The 16,397-nt window shown below is 34.5% G+C and overlaps 1 long non-coding RNA gene across 2 annotated transcripts in view; it reads left to right on the forward strand.

Annotated features, from left to right (window-relative positions):
- Positions 1–237: 237 nt before the first annotated feature.
- LOC103783907 (uncharacterized) overlaps positions 238–16,397 on the forward strand; it is a 110,562-nt gene continuing 94,402 nt past the window's right edge. For both annotated transcript variants that reach the window (XR_008620679.2, XR_609477.4), the window contains exons 1-2: positions 238–325; positions 10,063–10,146. This is a non-coding gene — a long non-coding RNA (uncharacterized LOC103783907). The remainder of the gene's footprint in view (positions 326–10,062; positions 10,147–16,397) is intronic.

The raw sequence follows: 16,397 nt of genomic DNA on the forward strand, positions 1-16,397 counted from the left end.
TAAAACCATTCTTTCTGTTAGAGTAGGTAGGCAGACATGAGCAGGGCAGGAGAAGCCCACCCACACATACCAGGAATGTCAAGAGAGCATCAGGTGATGGTCAGGCAGCTGTTAAACTGCCTCTCTAACATAATAATTGATTCCAGCTGGTACCGGTGAAAGGCAGTCTCCCAACAGATAGAAAACACCTGAAGCTGGTGATCAGCAGCTTTAGAAAACATGGGAAGCTGGTGATCAGCAGCTTCCAGATAAGATCTCAGCACTCTAAGAGACAAGATGGTGGAATTTAACTAGTATATGACCTTTCTTTAGGAACGCTCAACTGGTAAGATTTTACTTACATTTCCAGATACAATTCATTGTTTTCTCCACTGCGTTCAGTAGAATTTATTAATTATTATCTTAGAAGTATTTTGATTTTGAGTTTCAGCAAATTTTATGCATTTGAGGGTTGAAATTTAATCCTCTTATTATATTTTTTGTTTAATCTCAATTTCCCTTTCCATCTTTTGTTTCCAAAAGTAGCCACTCTGGTCTGCCCCAGGGTTATTTTTGTTGTTTCCATATGTTCTTGTGTGTAAATGCTGAACTTTTTACATTTATTGAAAATATCTTTTCCCTGTTGTGCTTCCATCTGTATAATTTCTACTAATTTATCTTCCAGTACAGCTTTCAACTCTATGCATCTAAATTTGTTAAGCTTATCTTTTCAGTTTTTAAAATTAGTTGCTGTATTAAATTCTAGTTCATTTATTTCCAATTTACCCTTATTCCTAGGGTATAGCAATTCAGTGGATCCAACTCAGATCCTAGGTATTTTCCAGTGCTTCTCATCCTTAATGCTCCTTGAATTGCAATTATTCTTTTCTTTTCACTTTGATCCTAACAAACTTTGCATTTCTCTTCTCAGCCTCTTAGACAACACTCTCTAAAAAACCTTTTACCTCTAACCTAGTGTTGATTTGAAATCAGTATATGCCTCAAGGCAAGAAGGAATATAGAATATTGGGTTGACCTTTATATGTCCCTTTTCCTCAGAATTTTAGCATATGAAGTTCTAAATGCCTTTCTGACCATTTATTCCAATACTTGTATCCTCTGAGCCCATGAGACTGTTGAAAGCTCACCTTACCTAGTACTTTTTACACACCCCTCTAATCACATTAAGTTATTGCACTGTGTGGCTTACTAGTAGACAGATGACTTCAGAAAGAAAGCAGAATACAAGATAAAGCTTACCTCAAAGTCTTCACTGAGCCCCTCGAATCCTCACCGTCTTTGTAGTCAAACAGCTTTTCTTGTTGTTTTTAGACAAATATGTTGGTCTTTTGTAATCAAATCATATATTCCAGAAGAGAAAGTCCTTCATCTCACATAATTTGTCTTCGACCTTTTTAGATGCTGTTCCTACTATCGGGAACACCTTTCGCAAATTATTTACCAAGTTGAGAGTTTCTAGATATCAAAGTTGATTAAAGTGTTGTTACTTTGTAATTTATATGAACCACTTTATATAGATATATATTTCACTACTTTATATGTAACTCACTGCTTTATATATAACTCATTTATATATTTCTGTATAACTCATTTTATGTTCAGGATGTTATATATGTGTGTATATTTATATATGTATATATGCATTATATGTGTGTATGTGTAATTCTACATTTATGAAAATACTGTCACATATATAACAAATATATATTATACATATATAGTTTTACTTCGTTTCAATTATATCATGTTGCCTAAAATAAGGTATGCTTTAAAATGATGTCTTCATATGATTTCAGATAGATTAAAAAGATTATAAAAAAATAGAAATGGATATAGAAATCAGTCACAACTTTAGAAAAATAAGTGTAACTTTCTGACAAAATTAAATTGATATCTGCTGGAGCCCATTTACCATCAGGGAACATTTTAGGCCTGATAGATCGTGTCTTTGACTATTAATATCCCAGTCTGTTGTTCATTAAACATTCCACCTGAACAGATACTTAAGATCACCTGTAGAAAGTAAGAACATTTACTCTAAAATCTTCAAGACACCTAAGGAGAAGTGACAGCAGGAGCTAATCAGCTTGTAGAAAATTATTCTAATGAGCTTCCAACATGTTGTTTTTTCTTTTAACTTGAAAAGGGTCTATATTGTATTCAAATATAATCCATATAACAAATTTTATGCTCTTTATGTTTTATTCTCATATGTTCTAGTTCTGGGGATGTAACAGTAAGCAAACTGTAACAGACAAAATAAATCTAATGATTATAGCATCATGGAAGTTAACATGGGTTCAGAAAAGAAGCAAGGAAGGGGGCTAGGAGAGTATTGGGAAACGAAATTTCTAAATATGGTGGGGACTCACTGAAAAAGCAACAGTTGCATAAAGACATGAAGGCAAGGGAGTGAGCCAAATAAGTATATGGGGGCGGAGCTTTATAAGCAGAAGAAAACTAGGAGAAGGCCTGAAGGTGAAATTAGCTCTGATAAGTGCAAGAAAGGTACACAGTAAATAATAGGAAAAGTAGTTGGAGAAGTATTTAAAGAAATAACTGAGAGACAAGAAGAGTTTGACAATGGGGTGAAAGGAGCTTCTGGAGGGCCAGGTAGCCCACTGTGAGATCTTTTACTTTGAGTGAGATAAGAAGTTGACCACTGACGGATTTGATTAGAGATGTGGCATGATCTTAATGACATATTGGAAGGTTAATTCTGTGTGAAGAGTGAAATCGTTTAAAAAAAAAGGCAAAATTAGGGATACTAGTCACATGGTGGCTCAGGTGAAACATTTTGCCTTGAATTCTGGTCGTGGTCCTGGTGATGACCTTGGCAGACGTCAAAACCTTAATATATTTTAAGTAAAAAGCAGGATTTTCTGATGGAGTACTACATGTGGGTTGTCAGAGAAATAAAATAATTAAGGGTAATTCCAATTTTTTTTAAGTCTAAACAATTGGAATAACAGCTTTTGAACAAAACCTTTAAGGAAGCCAATGTGGGTCAGAAGTCAGAAGTTTCTGTTTAGACATCTTACTGTTAAGTTAAACACACAGGTGGAATGTTTTACTAACAAGGTGGATATAAAAATCTGAATTTCAAGGGTGAAATGGTCTTAAACTGAATTTAAGATCAATTCACAAAGCAATCGTATTTAATGACATGAACCTGGAGGAGGTAAATTAAGGGAGTGAATGTAGAAAGAGAAACTGAATTTAGGAGAGCTGAGGAGAAACAAAAATAGCAGGCAGGAGGAATAAGTGAGGTAAGTGGAGAATAAGAATTAAGTAAAGAAAGAATTTAGAGGAAAAAGGAGTAGTGAATCATACCAAATGCTGGCACCCAGGCTGTAAGGTGAGGACTGAGAAATTATTAGTTTAATATGAAGTTAGTATGGTTAAAAATGGACTCCATTGATGTGTTTTATAAAGAAGTATTGTGTTAGAGGTGAGGCCAAAAGATAACATGGCCTAAGGTCAAGAGAGAATTAGAAAAAATAGAATAGAAACAGGAATATGAACTGAATGAACATAAATGAATCAGCATCTGAAGTAGAACGTAGGATCCAGCCTTATTGCACGTAGGTATCCCTGCTGTTGTAACCCTAATATATACATATCTTAGTACAGGTTTATTTCTCATTTTTCTAAAACCCAAAGGATAATACCTGGTTGTAGCCCTCCTCATAGTCACATAGAGATCTACTCACTTTCACTGAGTGGCTGTGTCCTCATTTGGAAACTCTGATCCCAGATGACAGATGGGGAAAGATAGTATGCAGGAGGCATCCTGCTTCTTAATTTTTTTTTTCCCCGGGAGACCATGTCTCACTTTGTTGCACAGGCTGGAGTGCAATGGCATAATCATGGCTTACTGCAGCCTCGGCCTCGACCTCCCAGGCTCAATTGATCCTCCTGCCTCAGCCTCCCAAGTAGCGTGGATTATGGGCATGTGCCACCATGCCCAGCTAATTTATATTTTATTTTTTGTAGAGATGGGGATCTTGCTATTTTGCCCAGGTTGGTCTCAAACTCCTGGGCTCAAGCAGTCCTCCTACCTCAGCCTCCTGAAGTGCTGGGATTACAGGTGTGAGCCACTGCACCCGGCCTTTAAACTTTTATGAAAAAAATGGGCACATTTCTGTTCACATTGGTGACAACTAAGCACGTGGTCCCTTATACAACTACAGACACTGGGAAATGCAGTCTGTGTCCCTGGGAGGAGGATGGAGTGGATTAAGAGATTTGGTGTAGTTCACAGTGGTCTTCTCCATAGCAAGAGATGTAATTTGTTTTGTTTTTTATTTTGTAACATTGAATTTATCGTTGATATTTAAAAATTTTAGAACAATTTTTGATTTACATAAAAATTGGAAAGACAGTAGAGCAATTCCCATATACTCCACATCCAGTTTCCCAAGTTAATATCTTACATCACTATGGTATGTTTGTCACCATTAATGAACAGATATTAATAAATTATTAACTAAAATCTATACTTTATTCAGATGTTGTTAGATTTTGACCTAAGGACATTTTTCTGTTGCAGCAGATTATATTACATTTAGTTTTTACATCTCCTTGGGGTCCTCTTGGTTGAGCTTTTTAAAGTGCCTTGTTTTTGGTAACCTGGGTAGTTTCAAGTCATGATTAAGTGTTTTGTAGAATGTACCTCAACTGGTATTTGTCTGTTGTCTTTCCTCATGATCAGTTTTAAGTTATGAGTTTTCAGAGGAGGACCACAGATATAAAGCAATATTGTCATCCTATCAGATCAAGAATGCATACTATCCATCTCACCTATCAATGTTGATGTGAATGCTGATCACCTGATCGCGAACCTTTATCACCTGGCTGATGGTTTTGTGTTTAATAGGAACACTAGCATATGTGTAATCCATTTGAGAAAATAGAAGAAAGTGGGAAATGGAAGATAAAAATGAATTAGGAAAAATGGTATTGATCCAGTCCACATGTGGACATTTTGGCATTTCGAAGAAACCAGGACAGGGGTTTCTTAGTAACTGAAGAAAAGTCACAATGTGGTGACAGCTTGCTTCCTTTTCTCAGAGAAATGAGAAGCAAAGTCAGCCTGGAGTAGTGATAAGATATGTTTGCTGTTTGTGGAGAAGTGAGAAAGTGTATGCAATTGAAGATAATCCGTTTATTTTAAAAAGGTCCCCAGTTTGCCATGATTAGACTTAAAGATTTTTTTAATTTTACAATGATGTAAAAGCAATGTACATTCAGTAGAAACCATACTTTGAGAACCTATATAACCATTCTGTTTTTAACTTCAGTGTAGTGTTCAATTAATTACATGGGATATTCAACACTTTGATATTAAATAGGCCTTGTTTAGGTGATTTTGCCCAACTGTAGTAATACAGGTGTTCTGAGTTAAGCTGAGCTATAATGTACAATAGACTAGGTATATTAATGCTATTTTGATTTAAGATATTTTTAATTTAGGATGGTTTTGTTGAGATATAACTCCATTATTAACCCAAGGAGTATATTTACTTGTCACACATACATATGTATACCTACATGAAAGTGTATATGCAAAAATAAAAGCCAAAGCGAATCACACATATGTGTATTCCAAATATTATCAATTAACTCTGTATTGGTGCCTATGTTCATGAAGAGTATATTTGTGTGTGCATGCATTTTACACAGATTCCACTTGATCATTCGTAAGATCTTTGTTCACATGACTGAAAATCAGTTGTTTCATGCTGACAATTCATAACTATAGGAGAAAAACCCAAATATATTGAAATAAAGAAAATTCCTACATTAACACACAGATGTTTATTTTCAAGAACCAGAGAGGGCTGGGTGCAGCAGCTCATGTCTGTAATCCTACCATGTAGGGAGGCCAAAGCAGGAGGATTTCTCGAGGCCAGGGATTCGAGACCAGCCTGAGCTACATAGCAAGACTTCCTCTCTACAAAAAATGTTTTTAAAAATTAGCTGGGTGTGGTGGTGTGCACCTGCCTGTAGTTCCAACTACTCAGGAGGCTGAGGCAGGATAGTTTGAGACCAGGAGTTCAAAGCTGCAGTGAGCTATGATTGCACCACTGTACTCTATCCTGGGTGACAGAGTGAGACACTGTCCCCAAAAGAGAACCATAAAGAAAATATTGCATTTGTTGCTGTGTGACATTTATATATTTGCATAAATGGCATATAAGATGACATGGGTTATATGACATGGCATATGTCATCTTATATGCCTCTTGTGAAAATATATATTTGCACATTTGTATTATGTCAAAGAATTACTACATGGTTATTCTTTTAACAGTGAGATATCAAATGATCTAGAACTTTATATCTAGTAGTAATACATGGATTTAATATAAACTTTCACAATTGAAAGAAGCATTTTTAGATCATTTTGATATTAAAATGAAAACATGGTTGTCATAACTTCTGGAAATTATTTGCCTTTTCATATGGAACATGTGAATGAGATTTTCATTGCCATACTTCTGGAATCCTCATTTCTCTTTTACATAAGGAAAACAGTGGATAGTGTGAGTTGTTTTGAAACTGGAGGGGAATCAAACAACAACCATGATTCCACTTGAATTTATACAACCAAAATAGATTTAAAGGACATGAAAGATTTTGTTTTTGGCTATCTGACTATATATGGCATTAATATAGTTTTTATATTGAATCACTGGCAAGCACGTGAGTTTATTCAGAGGTTTTACATAAGTTTTTGTTGTGTTAGCAATGTAATTCTTTTAGGGAAGTGAAAATTTCTTAAAAGGTCTAATTCACACAAATGTATTAGAAACAAAACAGTATTATTCTAATTATATATAATAATAAACATTTTCATGGTTAATATACTTACTAATTGAAAAAGAATAATGTTTACTTAAAATCATTTACACTTTCACTTTAAAATTATTTTTTCAAAAAGTATATTGTTAAAGTTGGGCTTCATCATTGAGAAAATGCAAGTTAAAGCCACAATGAAATACCACCTCCTACCTGTTAGAATGGCTGTTATCAAAAAGATGAAAGATAACCAGTGTTGGTAAGGGTATGGAGAAAACAGAAACTTCATACATTGTTGACGGGAATTTAGATTAGTACAGCCATTTTGGAAAAGAGTGTGGAGTTTCCTCAAAACTAAATATGTAATTACTATATGATTCAGCAATCTTACTTCTGGATATGTAGCCAAAGGAAATTGAAATCAGTACATTAAAGTCTTATGTTCACTTCAGCATTATTCACAGTAACCAAGATATGGAACCAACCTAAGTGTCTCTCAATGAAAAAATTGATAAAGAATATTAGCTATACACAATGGAATACTATACAGCCTTAAAAGAAGGAAATTCTGTCATTCAAGACAACATGGAACTGGGGGACGTTATGACAAGTGAAATATGCCAGGCACAGAAAAACAAATACCACACTATTTCACTTATATGTGGAATATAAAATAGTCAACCTCATAGGAGCAGAGAATGGAATGGTGGTTACCAGAGGCTGGTGGAGAAGGGAGAGAGGGATGGAGCAAGGGGAAATGTTGATCAAATAATATAGTTTCGGTTAGACTGCAGGAACAATTTTTAGCAATCCATTGACTGCATTGTCATCACAGTTAACAATAATGTGTATTTCAAAATTGCTAAAACAATGAATTGTTTTCATTCTTACCACAAAAAAGTGATAAGTTGAGGTGGTAGACATGTTGATGGCTTGATTGAGTCTTTCTACAATGTACACATAAATTAATACATCAAAATGTACTCCATAAATGTTATTTATTTATCATTATTTGTCAATAAAGACAATTACATAAAAATATAAAAAACACAACCTTTAACTTACGAGACGGTGGTGTAAATTAGTATCTTCCAATTAAGAAGAAAATCCCAATTATAAGGATAGTAAGAATGTGTTTTAGAATGTTTAAAACATACCCCTGTATATTTGTCATTCAGTGAGATACAATTGTGCATTTGAAATTCCAATTTTATTACATAATCAAAGTCAACCATATCATAGTTTTTTTTTGTAATATAATTCGGTGAAAATAAGAGATTTTAAAGCAACCAAATAAGTTTTAAAACTGACCAAATGAGTCACAAAGAAATATCTATTATGCATACTCTAGAGATAATAGTATAAAGATGGAAATATATGCATTTTTATTCAAAATATAAATAGAATAATCATGTTTAAGAAATACTTTCTCTAAGTACTCATCAAACTAAGGTAAACAAGATAAAAAATGTCCAAAGATTGAAAAGTGAAGACATAAATCTTTATGTATGTACCTAAAAATATTGGAACAACTGTTAAAAACCAATATGCAAACTATTAGAAATAAAATATTTTACCAAGTTGGCCAGAATAACAATCACCACAAAAATATGCTTTCACAAGAAAAGAAAATAATGTATTTGAGAATAATTATCAGAAATTGTGTTAATATTCTTAAATAATAGTATTTTGATAGCTATTATTCAGACTGTATCTTATTTTTCCATCTAGCACATAAACTGATTTCCTGTTGGTATATATTGTGTAAAATTCGACATGTTATCCTGGCCATATCAGGCATATTCCCAATATTCCAAACCCAACTTCTTGTATTTACAAGAAGAAAACTGAAACCACTCCTACAAATTTTATAGAATTAATCAGGGAAGAGACAGGGAGAGAAAAAATAAAGCTACAGTACATTCAGTATTAATGATTAAATCAGCTTACTCTCTCACCTGCTTTCTCTCAGCTGTTTGGTATCTATTGTCTTAGAATCATGTAGACCCTGTTACAAGATCATAGTTCCCCTTAATTCTTTGACAGATAGTGTAAACATTAGGTTGGTGCAAAACTGTGGTTTTTCCAATCACCCTTAGCAAAAACCACAACTACTTTTGCACCAACCTGATAAAACATTGTTTTCCCTTTGAGCTATTTCTTTAGGTCTTGCATACTGATAAAATTACTGACTCAGCGGGTCTGTGGAACCCCACTGAGGTCAGCTGGCCTGACAGACCCCACTGACATCAGCAGATCTGAACACTCCGCAAGAGGCTGACTCGCCAAAAAATAGTTTCCACACTCCTGATGATTTTATCCCCTTGACCCTGACCAATCAACTGTCTCAATCTTCCAGCTTTTTGCCCTCTCTAATCCCTTTAAAGACTGCAGCGAGAGTCTCTTTTCATCTCCTCACTCACAGTGTTGTGATCATTGAACTCTTTCTCAGCTGCAAACCCTGCTGTCTCAGTATAATCAGTCTGTTGCCGCACAGCAGGAAAATGAACCTGTTTTTCCTATAACAAAACTACTTACATTTGTCTTCCACAATGAAAAAGTAAAACAGTTTGAGTGACCCCAAAAGTCACATGGCATGCATCATGGTGGGACCAACTCTATTGATTTGCTTCATCAAACTATAGCCCAAAAATCTCTGTAAAATAAGGACAATAAAATCTTTCTATTTTTATTTCATAGCAATTCCGTGGTGAATTTTTGTAGTCTGTCTTTTGTGTCTGCCAGAATGTCCTTGCTTCCTCCTGATTTTCAAATTCAAGCTCCTTTTTCTGTTAAGTTCCTGATTTTAAAAGGGAACTTTATTATTCCTTAAACAGTATTACATCAAGCCATGCATACCCTACCTCTATTTGAAACAATATGTGTACTTATACTCTAATAGGATTGATCACTGAGATACTGTCACACATAGATTAAGCTGATGTGACACTGGCCAGTTTCTTCCTACCCTGGAAGTGTCCCAAAACATGAAGCTTCCTTTTGTAAGCTGCCACACTCTTATTGTTCATTTTACTCTTCTGCTTATAGGAATGAGATGAAGTGAAAGAGAGCAGAGTAAAAACTGGAATGCCTTGTAATAGACAAGGTACCAGGCACTGTGGTATAATTGCTGCATAACAAGCCATATTTTATACAATGGTGACAACAATCATGCAATGTAAACATCCTTGTATTGATTTAATTCCAATGAAAGATTATCTTCACACATGAGCATTTTTTTTTCCTCCGGTGACATAGGTATCCAGATGCAGAAGTCTTACTTCCTGCTTTTCTATGACATCATCCTTCAGAAGGCAGGGCATAGGCAAGAACATGATAAAGGTAAGTATTGCTCTTCAAAAATCATCTTTCCTAAAGTATGTTTTTCGTAATTTTACACACATATATTTTAAAAAATATATATAGACATTTTAGTCAAGAACACAGTAGATAAATATTTGAGGAAATGTAACGACCCAACAGGTTCAACTTGAGCATTGCCTAGACAGAGCTGATTTATCAAGACAGGGGAATTGCTATAAAGAGGTTAATTCACACCACGCAGAGACTAGAGACTGAATGGGAGACTTATTACTCAAGACTTGTTATTACTCAGTCAGTCTCCCTGAAAACTCAAGGATTAGGGTTTTTAAGCATTATTTGATGGGTGGGGGGGCCAGTGAGTCAGGAGTGCTTGTTGGTTGGCTTGGAAATGAAATCATAGCAAGTTGAAACTGTCCTCTTCCACCGAGTCAACTCCTGGGTGGGGGCCACAAGGCAAGCCAGTTTATTGATCTGGGTGGTGCCAGCTAACCCATCAAGTGCAGGGCCTGCAACAAATCTCAACTGCTGACCTTAGGTTTTACAATATTGACCTTATCCTCAGTAATAATTTGGGGAGGGTCAGAATCATGTAGCCTCCAGCTGTATGACTCCTAAACCATAATTTCTAATATTGTGTCTAATTTCTTAGCCCTACGAAGGCAGTTTAGTCCTCAGGCAAGAAGTTTTTTGTTTGTTCATTTGTTTTTGTTTTTTGAGAAACGGCTGTCATTGTCTTTGTTTCAAAGTTAAACTATAAGTTTCACCCAAAGTTAGTTAGTTTGGCCTTTGATTGGGCAAGGACAGCTTGGAAGCTAAAAGCAAGATGGAGTTGGTTAGGGCAGATCTCTTTCACTGTCATAATTTTCTCAGTTACAATTCTGCAAAGGTGGTTTCAGAAATAGAGAAATATGTAGACATATCAGTCAAGAACATAGTAGATAAATATTTGAGGAGATATTATAGTCTAAGAGAAATGTATAGAGATGAGCAAATGAAAGCAAACTATTTTCATGTCCTTTTCTCCCACAAAGCATTTGTGAAGGCTCCAAACCCCACAGAGCAGCATGCCCAGCTACAGAGAGTCATCCACCTGAATTCTTTTCTTTTTTGAGACAGAGTCTCTCTGTGTCGCCCAGGCTGGAGTGCAGTGGCACTATCTCGGCTCACTGCAAGCTCCGCCTCTTGGGTTCATGCCATTCTCCTGCCTCAGCCTCCCGAGTAGCTGGGACTACAGGTTCCCGCCACCACTCCCGGCTAATTTTTTGTATTTTTTAGTAGAGACAGGGTTTCACTGTGTTAGCCAGGATGGTCGCTATCTCCTGACCTCGTGATCTGCCTGCCTCGGCCTCCCAAAGTGCTGGGATTACAGGTGTGAGCCACGGCGTCTAGCCATGATCCACCTGAATGTTGAAACCTGGCTATTCCAGTGAAGGGGAGGAAGAAGAATGTCTTTTTACTCTGAATGTATAATTTGTTAAACTTGCGCTTAAGATAGAAAATTGACCTAAAGATCTGCAAAACCCAAACTTATCCCAAACATGAAGATAGACTCTATTTAAAATATTAATGAAGTTTATTTGTACCTTTTAGTGATTTATTTCTTATAAACACAAATCTGTAACTATATATTGACTCATCTCTTCTTGTTTTTATTTCCTCCTGTAATTACTAAATTGATTAGCATTATTCTTCATCTTGTCCAAGTAAATTTCCCAATTCCATGATAATGTAGACACACTCCAAAACCAAAACGCATTCAAATATGCAAGAACAATAACAACAAAAAAGCTCATGGGAATGTTGAAGGAATGATTTTTTTTTTTTGCTAATGGGAGTAACCATCAACAGTCCTCACAAAACAATTCTGAAAGTATGTTTCACTGGCAGAAGCCATAGAAGATGAGTTCCCACTGTTATTTTCCAGAAGAAAATGATAGAAGGTTACAGTTTCCAAGATTATCGATCCCTACAGTTTTCAGCATTATTACATATGATAAATTTAATGGTAGATATTTCATCATAATTTGAGTGAGACAATATAATCCCCAATCCTGTTCTAATAAACTTTGTGATACATTTCCAAAAAAAAAATAAATCATTCTGGACCTCAGATCCCTATAATTTAAAGGGAATATGTATAATTGGCTATTTCTACTAATGTTTAATTCTGTGAATTTGTTATTCACATATGTTTTAGATTAAATATTTTTACTCCTTATTGAAAACCAATATTTATATATTTTTTCTTTTATTCATGGCTATTTAATAAAAAGAATCATCTTAAAATATTGATTTTTTTTCCGTTAGTAACTTGATTTCTAAAACTATGGAAGAATCAAGGCAAAAAAAAATTTTTCAGAGCCAATTTCTTCCAATATAATCTCATATTTGTGTTTATATTATAATCTTCCAGGTTTTAAAACATTTGTCATAATTGAGGAATAAGAAGATAGTGTCTTTCAGTATTCTCTCAAATACTGATATTTCTCAAACTTTTTCAAAAAAATCTTAATTTTGAAAACTATTTTTATAGGTGTCGTGGTGTCATAGAAAGATTTGTGGTTTAGTTTTATAGTTTCAAATTATAGAAAAAATTCACCAAAGTATGAGATAATTAATCTGTATCAATCCAAGGAAAGAGGTGTTCTCTAATAAAATCTTACTTTTTTGTTTGTTTGTTTTGTTTTGTTTTGTTTTGGAGATGGAGGCTCACTTTGTCCCCCAGGCTGGAGTGCAGCAGTGTGATCTTTGCTCACAGCAACTTCCGCCCCCCGGGTTCAAGTGGAGGGTTCTCCTTCCCCAGCCTCCCGAGTAGCTGGGATTACATAAGCCCATCACCATGCCCAGCTAAAAATCTTATATCATTCTTCATAGCTGATTTATACTATTAAACAGATATACTATCTAGATATTTTATGGTGTAATATAAATTATATTTATGACCAAGAAAGTTGATCAAAACAATTTCACATGATGTGAAAGCTCTCTTTTAATCATCAGTACTTTGAAGCAACCTACAGCCAACTTGTTTAGGGACACCTATGGATATAGTTGTGTGGAAGGATAGAATTTTCCTGTTCATTGTTTATCGTTCTCAATAAAGACCTCCATTTATCAGAATTTTCCATCCTTTACATGTAAAAAGTAGACCTTAAAATGGTAACTTACTGTTTTTTTTTTAAAGAACAAATTTGCTAAAAAATGACATACTTAGGAGAACTACAAAGTGTGAGAGCTTCATGTTGGCATCTGGCTGAAGCAAACATGGGAAGAACACCAGCAGTATTCATAAGCAGAGAATGAGACAGTCTCACTTGAACACAAAATATATCATGTTGGCCATTTATTTGATGTCTATAAAAATATAAACAATTCTTTTTGCCAAGAGATCAATTGCAGTGAACATCTTACTATTCTGTTTGGTTAAAATGTACAATGTAGATTAATGACATGTATCTCTAATGTTGCAAACTTATGTATTAACCAGGCATGGTGGCAGGTGCCTGTATAATCCCAGCTACTTGGGAGGCTGAATTAGGAGAATCACTTAAACCTGGGAGGCAGAGGTTGCAGTGAGCCAAGATTGCGCCATTGCACTCCAGCCTGTGCAACAAGAGCAAAACTCCATCTCAAAAATAAATATAAAATTTAAAGCAAATTTATTTTATTTTTATTTTAATATTTAAACTTTAGGGAATTAAAATTACATGGATTATTTTAAATTCCTTGTTATATCTTTCAATCATGGTTCCTAACAAAAGAAGTTATAACATCTGCAATACAATTAAATACATGAATTCGTGTAAATCAATGTCAAGTTTAAATAAAACAATTACCTAAGTCCAGTCACAATGACCTCAACAGAAAAATAGACTTGCTCCCCTCTCCCACAAAAAAACTTACATAAATTTGCTACAAAAATATTTACATTTGAGTTTGTGTCTCCTCTTCAACTGTTACTGTTTCGACCTCTAACCAATATCTGTTTACCAAATCTGCTTGAGGTACATCTTCACCAATTCTCAATTATTCACTATACTTTTTTCATGACATTGATAGGAATCAGTAGTGAAAATTAGGTACTATTGAGGTGTAGCAGATATCTTATGTGTGAAAAATTGAACTAATTTTTTAAAATGTTTTTTATAAGTGGAATTTGATACAGTAACTAACAGAAATTCCATCTGGCCTCTTAAGTTTTATCAGTATTGTCTATTTGTTTCATTTAGTAGCATTGAAATAAAGTTGGATACCAGGAATGAGGCACCAAAAGTTGGGCCATCGTTTGGAATGCAATTTTTGTCCTCTCCATTTCAGCTTCACTTGTATGATTTTGAATGATTGTATTTCATCATAAAAAATAAAAATCCCAAGGGAGTATATATTTCTATGAACTCCTTCTGTACTAAATTTGAACACGAATTTTTAAAGTCAATCCAATACATATCCCCAATTGAAAACAGTGCCTTAACCTCAGTAAAAGGAAGATGAAACTACCTACTTCCACTGTATATTCTATTTTGAGTTCATATTTATATTAGTAGCATCACACTACCCATTTAGTTGTCAAAGAGCTCTTGAAGTCAAAAGAGCTGCTTTTTCTCTTGTTAGCAACAAGTTGGTCACCTATGCCAATTGCTCAGAATTGTCTTTCACTTATGTCTGGTTAGGCTCCATTTCTACCGCTACTGTCTTCACTTCGGATATCATCATGTCTTACAACATTTGTCATAATAACTTTCAAATATTAATTGACTACCAGTCTGGGTACTCTGAAAAGGCTTTAATTACAGCTTGTCTCATATATTAGATTTAACTTTATACTGTTTATGCTTGAGGAATGAACATTAAAATTATATTAACTCTAATATAATGCTCTACTTTAAGGACAAGGAGATTTTCTGATTTACCTGATATAGTTCTCAGCAACTAACAAAGCTATGCCTCATCTAAGCCCTCACTGACTGAAGGATCTGTTGGATGTTCTTATCTAAATTTATCTGCCTAAGCAACTCTTTGACAAATCTGGTCATCTCTTAAATTCTCATTGTCCTATCAAGACTCAAGTCCTTCAAGTTGTAATATCTTTTATCAAGTCATGCCTTCATAAAAATAGTATAGTTAACTCTAGTAAAAATGTGTTTATTCTATCTTAATTTGTGACTTTATTTCAACATATAGACTTAATTCACGATGTTAAATTCTGGTGAATTTATGATTATTTCTATATATTATTTCTTTACATAGTGGAATATATGTTTACTTATAAAATTTTGTTATATAATGAGTATTAGTTTTATTTTCCAAAAGCAATCTAAGACAAAATTAGGAGGTCAGATAGTGTATTAATTTATTCATTGACTAAATTCTTATTGAGCAACTAATAAATGCCAGACACTCTTTGAGCATTGGAAACAAACTCTCTGCTTTTTGAGCTTATCTTGTAGATGGTATAATAGAGAATAAACAGGTGTGTAATATAATGTCTGATGGGTGATTATTGCTATAAGTAATCACGAAAGATGAATGGGATGAGGCTGGACAAGGAGTGCAAGGGTGTGTTGTAGTCAGGAAAGACTCCTCAGAAAACACATTTTGAGCAAATACCTCAGAGAAGTGAATTAGTTATGCAGGAGGTGAAGAAATGATCTCACTTTGTCTTCCTTTTATTGGTAGTAAGGGAATAAATGATTCTAATGGTTATATTATAAAGTCCGTGTGTGTTATATCCTGAAAAAGACTGTTAGACAGTATTATAGAATGTTATTTTAGTTGTTTATACTTGTTTTTCTTGTTTATGTTAATTTCTTACACTCTTATAAAGCATATAAATATTTAAGACATTCATGGAGACATTAAATTTGTCTTCTTTCATTTGTGCCATCACAGCCTTCTGCATTTTCTAACATTACAGTCTGTACTGTTGCTATGGCTGTCTGCATGTTGCCTCCAAACCCTGAGCTTTCTAAGCACTGAGTACAGTGTGCTGTAGAAAGTAAGACATATATTTGCTGAATTGGATGCTCCCCTTTGACATTTTCTGAGATGAAATTATTTTTTTCATGATAGAAGAATTATGAGGAGAATGCAAGTTTTCCTGTTTGAGTAGATCCAAAGGAGTCCCTTGAAAAAAAAAAAAGTTTTGTTTTTTGTTTTTTTTGTTTGTTTGTTTGTTTCACTCTGGAGCTACTGTTCTGGACAAAGTGCAGTAGTTTCTCATTTGGTTGAGAGTCCTGCGTGGGCTTCTAATGCCAACATTGTCATTTGCC

The sequence above is a fragment of the Pan paniscus genome, chromosome 14 (assembly GCF_029289425.2).
Source record: "Pan paniscus chromosome 14, NHGRI_mPanPan1-v2.0_pri, whole genome shotgun sequence".
Classification (NCBI taxonomy): domain Eukaryota; kingdom Metazoa; phylum Chordata; class Mammalia; order Primates; family Hominidae; genus Pan; species Pan paniscus.